Source organism: Rhinolophus sinicus, chromosome 9, assembly GCF_057876585.1.
Source record: "Rhinolophus sinicus isolate RSI-liver-muscle chromosome 9, RSI-T2T, whole genome shotgun sequence".
NCBI classification, from domain to species: Eukaryota; Metazoa; Chordata; class Mammalia; order Chiroptera; family Rhinolophidae; genus Rhinolophus; species Rhinolophus sinicus.
Genome location: NC_142509.1, coordinates 37897400 through 37916104, shown reverse-complemented (window position 1 = coordinate 37916104; position 18705 = coordinate 37897400).

The window sequence follows — 18705 nt, the reverse complement described above, 5'->3', positions numbered from 1 at the left end:
TTGGATGGTGAATTACACGGACCAGTGGACATTGATAAACAAGTCTGTTCTAAATGGATACCCTAGAAAAACCATTTCTAAATCAATTAATTCAGACTTAAATGGCACGTCTCGGGCCGTTTGGGGTCCAGGGGAGGATGAGATGACCCAGAACAGATGACCCTCCCCGATGACCCCAGAAGATGAGGACAGTGACTTTGTGAGGGTTTGGAGAGCCACAAAAGCCACACTCGCAAAGCTGCCAGAGCTCCCTTTTCCTGGGGAAGGGGCAGGAACACACAAACCCCAACCAAACAAAGGCTCAAATGCTTGGAATTTAGTGCAGCGTTTAGAAACACAAGACAATGACAAGCTGACAAGTCATACTCTCCTCCTGGTACATTGAGGGGTGTACCTCTGTCCTGTGTGACTATGTCCTGTTAATATCCAGAAGAGTCACTGCCCAAGGCTGGGCCACCTAGCTGGTATGGTGACATGTGTCCCACAAAATTCCTATGATGAAACCCTAACCTGCCATGTGACTGAATTTGGAGATGAGGTCTTTATAGAGATAGTTAAGGTTAAGTGAGGTCCCAGGGGTGGGCCCTAATCGGATACGACTGGTGTCCTTAAAAGAAGAGGCAGGGACACCAGGAATGTGTGTGCACAGAGAAAAAGCCACACGAAGACACAACAAGAAGATGGCCAAGCAAGCCGAGGAAAGAAGCCTCAGGACAAACCAACATTGCTGGTGCCTTGACCTTGGACTTTCAGCCTCCAGAAGTATGAGAGATTAAGTTTCTGTCCCTTACGGCCCCAGTGCATGGAACGTCCCAACGGCATCCCGAGCTGACTAAACACACTGGATTAATAGACAGAGCGGTGTCTACATGCATGGTCTTCTGGCGACTCCACGCAGTAACTCAGGAACCCAGGCTCCTGCCATAGCTTACTGCTGCCGTGTTCTGGGGCCTCCAAGCCTACCCCTGGATTTGCTTCACCTGGCCATGAGGTGAGGGCAGGGAGAGCAGGAGAGATGGAGCGGGAGGGTATATGAACAAGGGCTGGAAATGCACACATCACATTCCATTGGCCGGAACTCAGTCTATGGAAGCAGAAAAATGTCATTGAGCTGGACGTCCCAGACACAAGAGCAATGTTTGGTATCCAAATGGGCAGTCGCTGCCACAGTTACATTACCAACCCATGAAATGAGCACTGCTGATGCCCCAAAAGAGGTGATGCAAGTGCAGCCCGGAGCTCCCTCCGTCCGGCTCAAGAGTTAATAAACATTAGCTACTTTTCCATTAGGTATGCAAATTAGACCTGACAACATTTGCAAGCTCTTGGCACAAGGTCAGACGCACAATAAGTATTTGATATGTTGTTGTTGCTATTACTATTTCTTTATTTCAGAAACTTTGTATATGGGTCCCTTTCCGCAAAGCCAATGAGCTAGGAGTGGGATGACAGTGCCCCTACTGGGGAGGAAAATGTGTGCAGAACTGTGTGATGTCATTTTTCTGGAGACAAATGGCTAAGAGAACATACTGTGTGCAAAGGCAGCTTTCCCCTGAACACACAGTGGGACTCAGAACTCAGGTCCTATGGCCCACAAACGCCTCCACCGTTCCTGTGAGATTAGGCTGAATGTGGAGGAAATTAGGCTCATATGTGGGGGAAAAGACAGAATTCAGTTCAGATGCTGGAGGGACTTCGGAGGGGACAGAGCGTCCCTGCTTCCAGTTCTCCTAGGAGGAGAAGGCAATGAAACGGGTTATGAAGGCCTAGAGCTAGTGGCAGAAAGAGATTAAAAAAAAAAAAAAACACCACATTTTGATTCAACGGCTTTGATCCAAAATCTTTGTTACAGCAAATGGTGGTTACTAGATAAAGGGGCCTCATGTATCTTCGATACAGAAGCAATGGTGCTTTCAGCTTACTTGAGCTGGTTAAGCTTTCGTGGATTAAAAGCCTTTTAATAATACCTGCTGAAAAGGTTCCCTCTCCCAGCGTGATGCAGGAACAAAAATCGTTGCACAACCATTACGTGAAGCCTGGACCGGAAAGATAATGGCCTCTGCTTTATCAAGTTAGATGTCGTGAGGGATTACGCCCTGAAGGATGGACGGCACGTTTCAGTTCAATAAGCATCTGGTATTTCAGGTGTTTATCTGCATTTCAGGACCTATGGAGACACATTTCTGCCCACCAGCTTGCCTGGGAGAAATTTTATTTCTGTCTGATACTGGGGAGCGCAGTCAGGTGGCTCAACGGGAAAAAACCAGGGATGGAGGGAAAGGAGAAAGGGTTTTCGTCCTCGGTACACAGACAAGAGATGGAAGTAGAGACCAGAGGGGCTATGTCCTGCTTTCAGGTGAGACAGAAACCACCCAACCCTAGGCATTCTCAAGCCTCCCTATCTTGGGGACTCCCCAGGACACCGAGGACCCTGGAAGAGTTAGTTGTTGCCCTGATCGCCTGGACCCAGGTGATAAAATATCGGTGCAGCTTTGTCTTCTATCCAACACCTGGCCCTGTGCTGAGGACCTGCTAGTAATACCGCCCTTCTCCAGCGGAATCAAGCTCACCATTTATTAACTCACTTTGCCTTTAAAGTAACTGAATTAATAGCCCTCCAAAGCCCCTCTCTCCTTCCCGTTCTCAGCTTCTCCCCCTCTTTTCTTTTTCCTCTAGCCCCCAGTGTCACATTTCATCTCGGTGTCACATGTAGATCATCAGACCCTGGAGTGGAGGTCCTTTGTGACTGTCCTTAAAAGATGATACACATGTGTGTCCTTTACTGGGACGTCTAGTCTGTGATCAGATACACCTTCTGCCCGAGAAGCCCTTAGCTCCCACCTAGAATAATACATGAAAAGCAAAGCTAGGCACCGAACTTAGGTTAAGACTCACTGGCACCAACACACACACAAACAAAACCTGAATCTGTGTTGCCATTTTTTTCACCCAACATCTGAATCCTTCCCATACTCACCAAGCCCAGGGTCGCAAACTTAAGTGCCTGCAGGCGCCTGGCTGGTGTCACACCTGGGTGGGACCAAAGGGATGTGTGAGATGAAATGGGAGCATTTCCCCGGGTCCTGCAGAGCAGTGCACACAGAAATGAGTCCCAACCATGTCAATGCTTCTAATTTTAAAGGAGAAACCAGAAATCTGTATTTTGATGTGAAATCTCCCCATTTTAATGATTTAAAATGTAATACATCACTGTGGGAACATGTAAACACCATTAGCGGCTCTGTTTGGCTGCCAGACACTTCTGACCTGCAGTGACCGCTTCCCAGCATGGCTACACCAGGGAGCTTTTCCCTCAACCTGTGCTCGCCACATGCTGCAGACTCTCCAGACACTTGGGGGCCACCCTGTAGCCCCCATCCCAGGGTGCACCCAAGGAGGCAATAAGAACCTGGAGAGGGCCTCCAGGGAGACCCACTGCAGCCCAGGGAAACTCGGCCTGGCGTCGTCCATCCTGCCTCATTAGGCTCAAAAAAAGAACACTTCCCTTTAAAGGCAAGGTGTCTGCCTTGAAGTTCCATGGCTGTTGGGGTGGGAATGGGAAGACGGAAGGATGTCAACCTCCGTTTGCTTAGTGACAACACATTGATAAGAGTGACAGGGACCCCCTACAATTCAGGGACTGTGTCCTCTGAAGGATAAATCCCGAACTCCTCAGAAGCCCCCCAAACCATGCTAACTTTCCCAGTATATGGATTGAATTGTGTCCCCCAAATTCATTGTCAGCTTGCTAACCTCCAGTACCCCAGAAAGTGCCTTTCTCTAGAAATAGGGTCATTGCAGGTGGAATTAGCTAAGAGGTGACACTGGAGCAGGGTGGGTCTGGGTGACTTGTCCAGCGTCCTGGGTCTGCCCAGCAGTACATCGACTAGGAATAAAAACGGAGCCAATACCAGAAAAATCAGGATGAGATTCTGTCCCCATAAACAAACAAACAAACATGCTCATAATAACCCCTATTCCTTCCTCTTGGTGGAGCTCAGACGGAACACCTGTGGGGAGAGTTCCCTCCTTATTTCTTCTTTCCCCACACTCCTCTTAGATACATTCCCGTTTTGTACATATATCTGTCAATTCACACTTTAATTATTAATTCTTAACCTTCTCGAGGGCAGCGGTCGTGTCTTACCCATCCTCTGTCTCAAGCACGGGCCTGGCATATCCACTCATTCACTCATCCCTCACACGTCAACACGTCTATTGCACACCTGTGGTGCCTGTTGCCAAGATAAAAGCTGGGAATATCACCGGGGTGAAACCAGACCTGTCCCACGCGGTTCCCGTGGGGAAACACACATGGATCAGTCTTCACAAAGAGGTATGTAAGGTGACGGCGGGACAAAGGCAGATTGATGTGGTCCTGTGATCGTGTAAAAATAGCATGACCAGAGAAGAGCTACCGAGAAAATCCCTACGGTCGCCTGCAAATGTGAAATGGTCTGGTTTGACCTGCTTTTGCAGAATCAGTCCAGGCTTCCCTGAGAGGGAGGTTCCCGCAGATGCCTGGAGGGCGAATGGGAACTAAGCCGGGTAATAACAGGGGCAGAGTGTTCAGAGCAGAGGGAGACCCTGCAGGAAAGGGAATGGAAGGGGGGCCCAGTGGGCTGGGGCATGGAGAGCCCAGGTCGCCTGGTGTGGGAGGCTGGAGGGCCCGCAGGGGGTGGGAGAGGCCTGGCTTGGACAGAAACATTTTAAGTGTTTGTGTTTCTTCCAAGAACCGCAGGAGGAAGAGGAGTTGGTAGGAAAGGGTATAGGATGAGATTCCCTTGTTAAAAACGACCCACTGGCTATAATACACAGAATGGATTTGAGGGGCCCAGACGGGATGTGGAAAGTCCAATTAGAAGGTTCCAGTCCATTGCAAGAGGTGTGGGTGGCGACAAGTCCAGTGGGAGCGGACAAAAGAAAATCAAAGGGAGGGGCCCAGAAAGTAGCTGAAAAAATACATATACACGTGAATGTCCATTTACATAAACGCATGGAGGTATTACTTTTAGGCTCCTTTTATGTTATGGTCCAAGTGAACCAAGACAAAACGATGACAAAATGAAAGAATTTGGTAAACTTAAACAGGTTCCTTTCTTGCAGTTCACTTCATCTTTTACACCTGTTAGGCCTTGCGTGACACTTAACAAACAAGATACTCAGGGTTTCTCAGAGCTGTTTGCCTGCAGAACAGCTTTTGCTTTCCCAGCAGCCCAACACTTAAGACGCGCTCCGTACAAAACAGAATTGGAGCCTCCTCCGACCCTCTCGTGTTGCAGGAGGAGAACCAGGAGGTCAGAGAGAGAAGAGCATGTCCACGTTTTCCCTGTGGGGCCGTCTGAAGGAGAAGCCTCTCCCCAAGGAGCCAGCCCCTCTGCATTTAGTCAAAACCACCATTCAGGGCCAAGGAACCCTGGCGGTTTTCCTCAACCCACAGCAGCAAGCACCCTGCCCACGAAACTGGGCGGCTGCGGTCCAGTTCTGAGCCCCAGGCTGTGACGTCTCGTTCTTCTCTTTGGTGGGTTTGCATCTTTGCACTTAGAAGTCAACCAACTCTCAACGCCCCCTTACACAGCCTGGCGTGTCCTCGAGTCATTGATAATGGGCGGCCCGTGCCAAGAGCCGCCTTTTTCTGTGCAGAAATAGGAAATCATCAAGAAGTCAAACTTTCCAGGAGGTACAAGAAGAAAAAGAGACTTGCCGGTCCCGGGAATAGTAATTAGAATTTTGCACACAAGGATTGTCAGAGAATTCCCAGAGGGCAATGAACAGTAGAGAGAAGGACGGAGAAATCACAGGAAACAGAGGATGCAACGTGAGAGCCTCATTTTTTCTTCTGGGTGGATTCCGTGGGGGCAAGGCTGTCATTAAAGGTGGGCAATGTTGACGTCCAAGGAGAAGCTGGTGGCCGTGGCCTCCACAGCTGGCAGCCGGCTGTGATTGACGACAGCTTGTCACAGCAAGGCCAGCTCACTTTCAGGGTTTCCATCTTACCTAAATGCGTCCCTAGAGATTAATCCACATTAGCCCGGTCAGCTGGGAAGCCACTGAGAGACCCAACAGTGGGCTCGCCGAGACAAGGCCCTTTCCTGTCTTTGCCCCCATGTCTCCCCCTGGACAGTGGGCTCTTTAAGGACAGACGTGGGCCCCTCTTAGTGTAAGGGCTGCCCTAACAAATGGGCCACAAACTACTTAAAACAGCAGAAATTCATTCTCTCACAGCTCTGGAGGCCAGAAATCTGAAATCCAGGTGTCGGCAGGGCCGGGCTCCCTCTGCAGGCTTCAGGGGAGTCTCCTGCCATTTTTCTTCCAGCTTCTGGCAGCGGCCGGCCACCCGTGGTGCTCCTTGTTTGTAGATGCTTCACTCGGAACCCGGTCTCCATCGTCAGGCGGTCCCCATCTGTGTCTGTGTCTTCCTATCACAGGGACTTCTCATAACTCCAGTCATTGGGTTAGGGCCCTCCCTCAGCCAGCACCCCCCATCTGAACCTGATTCCCTCTGCAAAGTCCCTACTTGCAAGTAAGGTCACGCTCACAGGTCCTCAGACGTTGCAATGAATTAAGAGTTAATTATATACCAAGATAACCAGCTGTAAAGCACGTTCTACCTTCCGACTTTAACCTTCATAATAACACATTTTACAAAGCCGAGCTTGGATTGAAATCGTTTCCCTTCACTGAGTTGGGCACCAGGAAATGGACAGTGTTACCTGGAGAGGAAGAGCATGCGGTTCCCAGCCACCTCCTCACATCTCTCCTGCCGGCTCCTCTACTCCCCCTGCAGCTCTGCTCAGATATCAATGCCCCGGAGAGGACACCCACCACCCATTTGAAATCGGGGCCTCCTCGTCTTTCACGTGCTGTCACCTTGACCGAATTGATCATTCACAGAGTACGAGGTCTGACTCTTAAGTTCACGAACTTGTTGCAACGATGTTGCTAACCTTTTTTGCTATCAGAGGGATTATTCATTATGAATTTGTACCAACTGGACAAGCAGTTAACCAAGTTTACTATTTGGAAGTGCTGAAAAGGCTGCATGAAAAAGTTAGACGACCTGAACTTTTCGCCATAATTCATGGCTCTTGCATCACGACAATGCACCAGCTCACACGGCACTGTCTGTGAGGGAGTTTTTAGCCAATAAACAAATAACTGTATGGAACACCCTCCCTACTCTCCTGATCTGGCCCCCAGTGACTTCTTTCTTTACCCGCAGTAAAGGAAATATTGAAAGGAAGACATTTTGATGATATTCAGGACATCAAGGGTAATACGAGGACAGCTCTGATGGCCACTCCAGAAAAAGAGTTCCAAAATGGCTTTGAAGGGTGGACCAGGCGCTGGCATCAGTGCATAGCTTCCCAAGGGGAGTACTTCGAAGGTGACCGTAGTGACATTCAACAATGAGGTATGTAGCACTTTCTCTAGGATGAGTTCACCAACTTAATTTTCAGCCTCGTGTACTGTTTCTTAACACTTACTGTTTGACCTAATTTCTCTGTGCCTCACTTTGCTCATCCATGTCACAGGGACAAAAATAAGAGTGGCTCCATCTTAGAATTACCAAAAGGATTTACAAAGTAAATAAATTTGGAAAGTCCTTAGAAAAGTGCCTGCTGCATGGTGAAGGCTAGAGGACTGTTAGCCGCTCGATGTGACTGCCCCACCTCTGTGTCACCCTGTCCGTCACGGTCTCCCTGAGGGCAGGGACCATGTCTGGTTTATTCGCCAGTGTATCCTCGGCACTAGCACCATTCAGCTCATGGAAAACGCTCAGTTAATACCTGTCACACAGACAAATGGAGGACAGTCGGCATTAACACGACACTGACCCATTTGCAAGATGGAAATCCAAACATGTACGTCGGAAACTGTGAAATAATCCTGCAGATCTTTTCTCTAAACACAGCTTTTCTAACCAAATTCAGTCTTGATTCTGTCAGTTTCCCCGAAAGTACCAGCAACCATCTTTGTTTTTTTTGTGGTTTTTTTTTTTTTAACTTTTATTTCTAACTTTAAAAAATCCTGTCTAGTGAGTGAATATATATTTACTAAACAGGAAAAAAAAAAAAACAGAAGCGTCTCATTAGGACAAGACGGCTTTAATCTTTCACACAACTTTAATTTTATTTTCCCACTTAATGCTCATCAATCGTGTGAAATGAAGACTTCAGATACATGCAATTTCCCACGTTTCCACTTGGGGAACTCTGCAGAGTTTAGATGGAGGACACCGCAGCTGCCATTTTTAATTTGCTTGAGGCCCAATGAGCTTTCCATATTTTCTTCAAAGAAAATGGTATCGCCCCAAAACACCCTTTGCTTCATTCATCCAGGCTTAGAAGAGAAGGAAGAACAAGAACCATTGACCTTGCTCTGACCTTGTGGACATCCCTCCATCTCTACTCCTGGGCTCCAGGGAAAGTGGACAGACACCCTGCTTCTCTCTGGGCTGGAGAATATTAGGTCCCTTGTTCCACAGACTGTGGGCCAGGGGTCTCCAACTCAAGTGCCCACAGGGGCCACACGCTGATCAATGACACATGCTGGTCATTTCCTTGGGGCCACACGTTTTGGCCCATGAAACAAAGAGGAATACTCTTCACATTCACAATGAAATGTGAGCGCCCCACTTTTCTGGAAACAGCTGGCCCACTTAGTCTTTCCTGTGTTTACCCACTCTTGAGAAAGACATGGATCCGATAAAGATTTTGTTTTTGATTCTCTTCCAAGTCCTCTGATTGCACCAAAGAAAGCATCTCATTTTCATGCTGACAGATCACTTGAAAATCATCCTTTTATCAAAGAGAAATTGGGTTTCAAGTTCAGTCAGGGTCTAAGAACTAGAATTTAACAACCTTTTCTGTGTGCATGACTTTTGTGATTGCTTATCGTTTGTGCCAAATAATACTGCTTTTCCACTTACAGCAGTGATTTAAAGTTTCATTGTGAAACAAATTTATTTAAGAAAAAGTGGAGATAAAGAGAGATACCTTAACGCCTTAGAACCTGAAGCTCGTCTGAGCTCGCGGTCACTGGGGCGGCCACAGGGGATTGACCCACATCAGTGATGACACTGGGGGCCCATCTGCACATTTTTAGTCTCTCCCTCCTGATTTCTTTCCACAGCCGTTGCGGTGCCTTTCTACAATTGCTGATCTAATTCTGTCACGCATCTACTTGAAAACCGGTTACGGCCCCCAGACCCACAGTACACAGTCCCAGCTTAGCTATGCCGGTCAAGTTTTCTGGGTCTGGTCCCACCATCCGCAGGGAGACGCAAAGTGCATTTTCCACAAATGCTCCTTAGATGCTAGAAATAGAGAATGAAAAATGGCATCGTCCTTATTAAACCTCTGCTGCAGGGGCTCCTCCGTTTGAAATGAAGCCTGTGCATCGGTGAGTGTGCATTCCCCTCAGGCTCCTGTCGGGAAAACAGAACTCGGGGAGCTCAAAGCACGGCCCCAGGCATGAATGTGGGGGGTCAGCAGCAGCAGTGTTGGTGACAGGTCAGCTGGGCAGTGGAAGTTTGCCTGGAGATTAGTAACTGGAGGAGCTATTATCACCCCTGGGGACAGAGGGACAAAAGGAGGAGGTGGGATGCAAAGCAGGGACCCCCAAGAGCTCCAGCCCCGTGGGAGGAAGGACTGCTGGTGGCAGCTGGAACCGCGAAGGAGACACAGGGGATGCCAGGAGTAAACCCAAAGCACAGCGAGCACAGCCACCTGGGCCTCTGGTCTCACTGGTGTTTCCCCGGGGTCAGGGTTACCCCGCAGCTAGTGGGCAGGGGGAGGGACATGCAGCCAGCAGAGACGGGCCCCTGTGAGAGGACGCAGAGTGGGGCGAGGGCAGCAGTGGATCTGAGACCTAATGAGCAAATGACCAGACTGATGGGATGAAACAAAGAAGGGTCGTCCTTTGTCACTTCCATAGGCTGATAAGTGACAGCAGACCCCTCAGCTCTGGAATACCAGCCTCTTCCTTCCCCACTCCAAGCAGCCCCTCCTGTTCTGCAGGGTGAAGGGTTCCCCAGGTGCGGGTTTGTGTGTGGGCCTGTGTACGGACAGCTACCTGGTTGCTCCATCATCGCCGAATGCCACGTCGGCGTCTCTCATTGATTGCTACCACAATTCCAGTGGTTTTTCAAAACAAGCTGAAGTGTGCAAGGTCATGAATCAAAATGCATTGATTTCTGTCCCGAAATGTAGCATTGTAATGACAGAGGAAGCTGCAAGCTGATGTATTTATGTCAGTGATATGTGATGCATCTGTAAATGATGCTTTTAAGTAAAGTTAAAGGAAAATGCTGACTTGCACAAATGGGTGTGAGCTGGTGTGCGGCGGCGGCGAGGGAATTTTTAACAAGACATGGGGATGACACGTGAATGATTGACACCTGGAAAGGGCTGAGCTCCAAGGCACGTCAGGGAAATCTGGGCAGGGGTCAAGACCCTGTTCTGGCAGAACCCCCGGGCCAAGGAGAGGTCTGTGACACTGGGACTCATCTCGCCCTCTTCGGTGTCTGCACGGAAGCCACTGAGTGGACTTCCCGCGTGGAGAACCGCTTTGGTCTTTGAAAACCTCCTGGGTGTGACCGTGTGTCAGGGCCGGTGCAATGAACTGCCAACGTGCCTCACAAATTAAACACATTATGCAAAACAAGAATGCTCGTTTTCTGTCATCAGAAAGGGCACAAGTCTTCAGCTCTCAGTCTAGAAAACTGCTCATAATGATTTTTCAAACCTAAGATCTGAGTTGTTAAGCAAAAGAGTAAGGATGGATTCTTCTGGAAAAGGTGACAGACCCCAGGAAAGCAGCATGTAACGAGGGCCAACTAGTGAAAGGAAGTTCCAGTTGCCTATTTTGTGAATATTTGTTTCCTCTTTTTCAAAGGAAACTGTTGAGCGCTCTGAGGAGAAATATAGCAAACTCTTCAGTCCAGACTGAGCGGGAATGTGGAGTCTACACTAGTCGAAAATTGTGAAGGGATCAGAAATGTGAAAAAGAAATATAATGTTATTACAGTCAGATTTGCATGGAAGACAATTTAAATAATGCTGATCAACATCCAGCCCCAACCATTTTAGGTAAGTGGGCCTAGGAATTTTCTGGCGGTGTTCCTTCCATTTGGGATAACCCTGCTCGTTACACATGCTTAAAACGGCAACTTGGGCACTTTCCTTTGCTCACCAAATGTTTTCTGAATACAATTTCAACCCACCTCATTCCAATTGTCCTGACCTTCAAGTTCAGGACACCAGGACTAGTGGGGTTTGTGGGATGCTGCCCTCACAGACGATCACAGAGAAGGTTTTCTGTTGGATTTGAAGAGAGACGAAGCGAGTGCAGGCTGCGTGGTGGAGGAGATAACAACCCCTCTTGTTCCAAGCCTCCCAGTCGAACATTCTGTTCCTCGGCCCTGATCCAAGGTAGATGCAGCCAAAGGGACTGAGATTCTGTTTGTAAAATTCCAGGACCCACGAGAAGTGTATGAAGAATGGTTTCTGGGATTGGAGGTACCGCTGCCCAAAGCTCTAGCAGTACAAAGTGCATGGCACTGCGTATGCCACTTAAGGAGGGATTTAACGAGAGCATGACGGCCCGTTCTTTCCCGGTGCGATTTCCCAGCGCTCTGCCCTGCCTCCATGAGCCGGGGTGGGTGGGTGCTGGGGTGCGTTTTGGTGACACACTCATAGCGGACACACCTACGCGGTTCCTACTCACAGTTCAAACTCCGACCTGGGTTTCTGGGATGGATCGTTTCCATGAAAAAGACAGCCAAACCACAGTGTGTGGGATTTAATTACAGGGGTCCAGGAACCTGGCTGGTCTTTTCTGTCCAACGTGAGAGGCACAACCCCCACCCCACCCCACCCCCACACACACACCACCACCACCACCATCTGCCAGAAGTTTACAAGGAAGATAGTGAAGTGAAACTCCATTTTGTCTGCCTAGTAACCCCACAGAAGCTCCAAGCCCCATTAGCCAACTGTAAACGTGCATAGTTGCTTTTCGGTTCAGAAATGTCCCCCCCTTTCTTAGAAGCCAGGCTGACACAGAGCTCCAGACATTCCTTAGTAAGACCCTGCCCTTCAGCTGAGTCTCCCCCCACTGCCTCCTGGGTAGGCGATGCCCCACCAGAATGCAATGGCCTTGGTTTCTCTGCCCGATTCAAATAGACATTGCATTAATCAATGATTCTATGGAAGACTGAGAGGATGTCATTTAGGGAGATTAACCAGGTCGGATTTTAGCCCCGTATATTGTTTCACAGCAGCGAGCAGTATCAGAGTAGTTGGAAAACGTCGCGTGGCCGACCCCAGGCCATTTCTCAGCTGAAGATGTGAGATTCCGCCCCACCCCCCACCATAGTGCGTGTGTTTCCTCCAGCAACACAGAGTGACAAACGACACTCTCACTTCTTTCTCCCACGGACCAGCAGCAGGCCCACTGCCACCAGGCTTTCTGGAGGAGGGAGCCCTGTTGCTTAACTGGGAGACACTCAACAATAAAATCAAATGTTCACATTACCCAAATGCAACGTTAATGAATTCCGAGCTTACTCCCCAGCTCTCTAAGAGCGCTCGTGATAACCAACTCCATGGGCGTTCCCTCCTCCAGCTGGTGATGGCACACTAAGTGGGCATGAAATGGGACATCTGAAATGCTGCTGGGTGGACATTTATTAGAGCTGGACTGCAGGGTGACACTGTGGCTTCAGGACCAGACACACTATCACAGGCCCCCCTCCCAACCTGGGAGCCTCCCCCTGCTCCCTGCTGGGGGTGAAGTTGATGGGTTTTGCAGAAGCTTTCAGAGCTGCACACAGGAAGATGCCCGTGTCGAGAGAGGCTGAGGTTTCCTTTCAGTGGCATACCTGAAAACCACCCCAGCCCTTGCTCCAGCCGAGGCATTTCATGAACAACACAGGAGCGATGCTGAATCAGCCGGTGCTCTTGGCCCCACAGTATCCCAGCCTCGCTCCCCTGAACCCTGGTAACCCTCTTGTGATGAGAGAGCAGTGGGCCCCCGGGTCAGAGGGTGGCGTCCTGCCCCAGAAATCCTGCCAGCTGACAGTGCTGTCCTAACCGCTACACCTGCTGGGTTTCCCCACCTGTCCAAAGAGGGTGACGACACCTGTCCTACCTGCCCCAGTGAGCAAAGGGCGTGAGGTGGGTGCCGCACTGGGGAAGAAGCACCTTGCCCTGCAAGTCGGAGCCCCAGCCTCCAGCAGGTTCTCCTCTGTGGTCATGACCCTGGGTCATAAGGGCACATGTGGGAAGACTGCCCAGATCCTCAGCGCTGCAGCCCCACCCCCAGGACGGGACACCGGGGACAGTGGGACAGAGGAGAAAATGCTGGTGATTATTTTGTAACCGTGACGTCCGTGGCACATCTCCTCTCTCCTCCCCATGTCACAGGCACCTGGTACCCTGAATTTACAACGTGAAGAAGCATGGGACCGAAATACAATGTCCCTTTGTCTCCTCCGGCCCTTTCAAATTGGTGAATTGGGCATTTCCCTGTCTCTGATGAAAAGTCCAGCAGATCCTATGACGTTTCTGCTCCCTGTTAACTGGTGAAATATCCCTCGGTCAAGTTAGACCATGAACACAATCTCAGCGGTCAGCAGCCCTCCCCTCCCCCTGCGCGGCCACTCCAGGCTCCCATGTCCCTCAGTCATGGAGCCCGGGCCCTCCTGAGCCTCTGCTCTGCACGCGGCTGGCCCCTTCTCGCCTCAGGGATGTGTCCCTGACCAGCCCAGACACTCTCTACTCACTGTCCTATCTCGTTGTCAAGCCAGGCAGCTCCAAGCGTCCCCCAGCGGTTACTGTCCTGAATACACAGTGAGACCAGCTGAGAGGCCGGACGCTTCCTCCAGCCAGGCCAGCAGCAGGGTGCAGGCAGCCAGGAGAGGGACAGTGCCACAGATGATGGCCTCTGTGGCAGCACCGGGAAACATCACAAAGGGTGAAGCAGATCAGACCAGAGGGTCTGGTCGTGGGGATGGGTTCAGAGCAGCAGGAACGCAGCCCCAGCCAGCTCGTCTCTGCTCCTCACAGATGTGCAACAAAGGTCACTGCCTTTCCAATGTTTTGCGTTCCATGAAAACCATAACACTGAGATTTTTATGAGAAATCTCTTTGAGCAAGTGCAATTCACTTATTTTAAAGCACAGAGAATAATTTTGCCAAACCTTAAAAGACCAAATAACCTCAAAGCTGCTGAAACCATTACAGACCACAGGGGAAAGAGGAAATTGTTGTTAATAATGACAATCAGCTCGGGCCTTTGAACGTTACGACCAGAGGAACCTGCCCATCCAGTGATACAGCCACAGCGACAACAGGACGGAGCTAAACAGACCCTGTCACCTCACTGAAAACTAATGCGTTCCCAGATTCTCCAAGGAGCTTGTGAATGCCGTATTATACCTTTCGCAACTTAAAAGCATTTACGTGGTCAAACGTGAGCATTGAAAATACACCACCTACTTGGAAGTTCCATGTCGGCTTTCTGTCTTCCTTTTTCTTCTTTCCTTCTTTCTTTCCTTCCCTGCTTCCCTCCTTCCTTCTATACAAAAATCTGGGGGAAATTGAAATGGCCTGGCCCTCTCTTTATATCAGAGAGGCCTTGCTGAGCCCCTACGCGGCCAGGGCTCTCGTGGATGAGCTGCAAAGAGGCCTGTGATCCCCTGAAATTTGGCATTTCCAGCTGAATTCTATGCACTTGCGCATTTTTTGGCAAGAAAGACCTCTGATTTTACCAGATTATTAGAGGTGGCAGGGAAGGGCTGAACAGGAAAAGGAATGGAGAGGGTGAGGAAAGGGGCAAAGGCTGACGGGAAGGCCGCGCTGTGAGGATGGCGGGCGTGGGCGTCCTGACGCTGCGGGCCCCAGGTGCATCCCGCCCGCAGGACCCGCGCCACGCGGTGCACTCCCGCCCGCCGGCGCTAGAGGGCGCACTTGTGCACACGGCCGCCCCGCGCCCACGGAGATTGGCGCTGGTTTCCAGCCTCCAAGGGGCGGGCAAGGCGCGCTATACCAGGGACCGCGGAAGCTGAACTGGGAGATTCAGAGGTGGGCTTCCTGCGCAGGTGGAGCTCCTGGGCCCTGGGGTTGGTGGGCGGTGCACCCGGGAGGAGCCCACCTCTTACAAATCCCCAGGGTGCCTTTTGCTTTGGGAAGGATGGAGAGACTGTTGCACTTCATCCAGAGACCTTTGCAGGTGTCCCTGATTTAGAATCTCAGCTCTTCTCTTCACTGTGCGACCTTAGGTAAGGAAGTCACCGCTCTGAACCTCAGTTCCCTCCACTCCTAAAATGGAGGTAATGGCCGTGCCCATGTCACAGGGTTGGAACAGACCCTGCACCTGCAGGTGGCCCATAGAATACTTGGTGCACACACGCACGCGCGACGCACACGTGAGAACCCACACGCAGCTCTGTGGGCAGGCTGCTGGTGGAGAGAAAGGTGCCCTTTCCCTTAAACCAAGTAAGGGCTTTGCAAGGCTCATCAGCCTGAGCCGTGTTCCATCATTGGCTGGTGATTAGATCTGGCCCTTAGCCCAATTTTCCTGGTCTAGAGTTGGACTTTAACCCTGAGCTAAGCAGAGTCATTCTCAGCTGCTCCAGCCACTTACCTGGCACAGAGGGACAGCTGGTGTGGTGAAGGTTCCTCCCAGTTGGCCTCAGAATACGAGGAACTAAAGCTACAGGTAGCAATGAAAATCCAAACCTCCCCCAAGCCCTTGGGAATGACAGGGCATCATCGCAGTCTGATGAATATTTACCCAGCAGAAGGAAACAATGCGCTCCTTCCTGATCCTCCCGAAAGCTTAACTGTCATTTACACAGGGCATGGTATTTAAAATATTAGTTTCATTATCTTATAACATCTAACAATTATGAATGTGAGCCAGCACTCAGAATATATTTGCATGTGTAAAGAATCCGTCGACCCTGTTTTGGTGTGACAGAAGTGGCTGTTGGCATGACTTCTGGATCTGAGCATCCAGTTACAGGGACAGCGGCGATCTAATGGCTTTCTGCATCAAAGACTACTCAGTGTTGGAGAAATACACAACACAGAACGGCAGGGCAGCCGGACAAGGTGGCCCTGTCACGGCCATTGCTCGTGAGGCATTTTTTATCTCTGTGGTTGTACAATTTCATCCTTTCTGCAGCTGAGTCACTCAATAAAATAAAAGTCACTTCAGAATGCCCCAAAGTTCAATACGCATCACGGCAGGAACGCTGGAGGTTGCTACCTGACTGCAATATCCTCAGGCTAGAATTGGTGCATTAGTTCTCAGAAGCATTTTGGTTGTGCACTCTTGTCAGTAAATGCACTTGTGCTCACATCATAACATAAGGAGGACAACAGCAGCTGTTAGTCCTGTGTACCAAATTCTCCAGGTTACACCTTGACCCCAAACACGATAGGACTGTAAGTCTCCACCCCCTCAGCTTGGGTGGGACTGTCTGACTAAGCCTGAGCCCACTGGGCTGGGAGCAGAAGTGACTGTAAGAAAGGGGAATCCATGGCGAGCAGGCAAAAGCGCTGCTTCTGTCACCTGCCCCCTTCTGGCCAGATCCGAGCCTCCATGGCTACCAGGCCTTGCAGGATAGGCATGATGTCATGGCCATGACTCTGGTTGTGTTGCTGTACCTCAAACACGTCTGACTGCTTCCTTCTCAAGGCCTTTGCAATTGCTGGACCCAAGCTTCTCATTCCAGGACCCAAGCTGAAGGAGAGAATACAATCTAGGGTCTGCTGTGTTCAAGGTATAGGGCACTCAAGGGGTGCAAATAGGAGTCCACCATGCCTCCAAATTAATTAGCCTTTTTGGAATAAGCCTTCTGTCATTTTCACTCTCATTATTTTGGTTAAAGAGGGCCACATGACCAAGTTGAAAGGCAAGCGCAGAATGTATACACTGCTTAATGAGAGGGAGCAAATAATCCAACCCACTTTAGCAGCTACCATCAATCATCACCATCATCACCATCATCACTATCATCACCACCATCACCATCATCACCACCACCACCATCATCAACACCATCACCATCATCACCATCACCACCATCATCACCACCATCACCACCATCACCATCACCACCATCATCATCACCACCATCATCATCATCACCACCATCATCACCACCATCATCATTACCACCATCACCACCATCACCACCATCACCACCATCACCACCATCATCACCACCATCACCACCATCACCACCATCATCACCATCATCACCATCACCACCATCACCACCATCACCACCATCATCATCATCACCACCATCATCACCACCATCACCACCATCACCATCATCACCACCATCACCACCATCACCACCATCACCACCATCATCACCACCATCACCACCATCACCACCATCACCACCATCACCACCATCATCACCACCATCACCACCATCACCATCATCAACACCATCACCATCATCACCATCACCACCATCATCACCATCACCACCATCACCATCCTCACCACCATCACCATCATCATCACCATCACCATCACCACCACCACCATCACCACCATCATCACCATCACCACCATCACCATCATCACCACCATCACCACCATCATCACCATCACCACCATCATCATCATCACCATCATCAACATAACCATCACCTTATCATTCCTAGATGGAAGGCACAATAGGAACGATTGAGGCAGAAACAAAAATGTGTAGGGAAGAGTCCCTTCCATCTAGTTGAAAAGCAAAGGTGCCATAAGGAATTATCATTACCAGGCAGATAGTGACAATTTGATTTTGCACATTCAGGCAAGACAGAGTAAACCTCGTGTACATGTGTGTGAGTGTGCAGGGGTGTTGATGAGCCCACTGAGATTAAAAACTGTGTTGTAGCAACAAGGATGGGACCACTGCAGCATGTTCCTTCCTTACATGGAAAGTGAATCACCCTAAGGCAGATAAAATATGTGTTACAGGTAAAATTAAACATTACATAATCAACTACAGACAAAATACAGCATTTAATATGGTAGTGAGGCAGTAAAATTCACTTTGTGATTCAATTCACTTTGTGATTCACTCCATTTTGAGGCCAAATATGCCGTATATAGAATTAATGAGACTGCAAATTTCCTACAAATGCTTGTACCCTGATATTCTGGGGTAATGACTGTGTTTTTCTACTTCAAAAATTACTGGGTAATTTATTGCGGACTTCCTTTTTTTTTCAGAGGAAAACAGAATTGTCACTTTGTTAAAGCTAATGTGGTCTTTTTTTGTTGTTGGTTTTTGTTTGTTTCTCCACTTAATGTTTCTGGTCTAGCTGACGTCTCACATCTTAGGACAAGTATCAGGCATGGGCCACCGGTAGCTGCCTCACAGGAGGTGCCCAGCAATGTGACAAGGGGGACAGCTGGGGGAAGGAAGGACAGACATCCATTTTTTATAGACAAAACCAGGACATAAAACACAGATGTGGGCCTCACTTTACAAAACAGGGGTGTTCTCCAAAGCAGTCTGTCAGGGCAATTGTCAAAGTGAGCTATGCTTTCTGACAGGTATCAGTTTGACTTTCTAATTGTTGGTTTTCGTTCCTCCTTGGCCTTCAGTTGATGGAGGTGCCCGATAAGTCGGCTACAAGGGTCTCTTCTCCCCATCTTTCAAGACCTTCTCGGCAC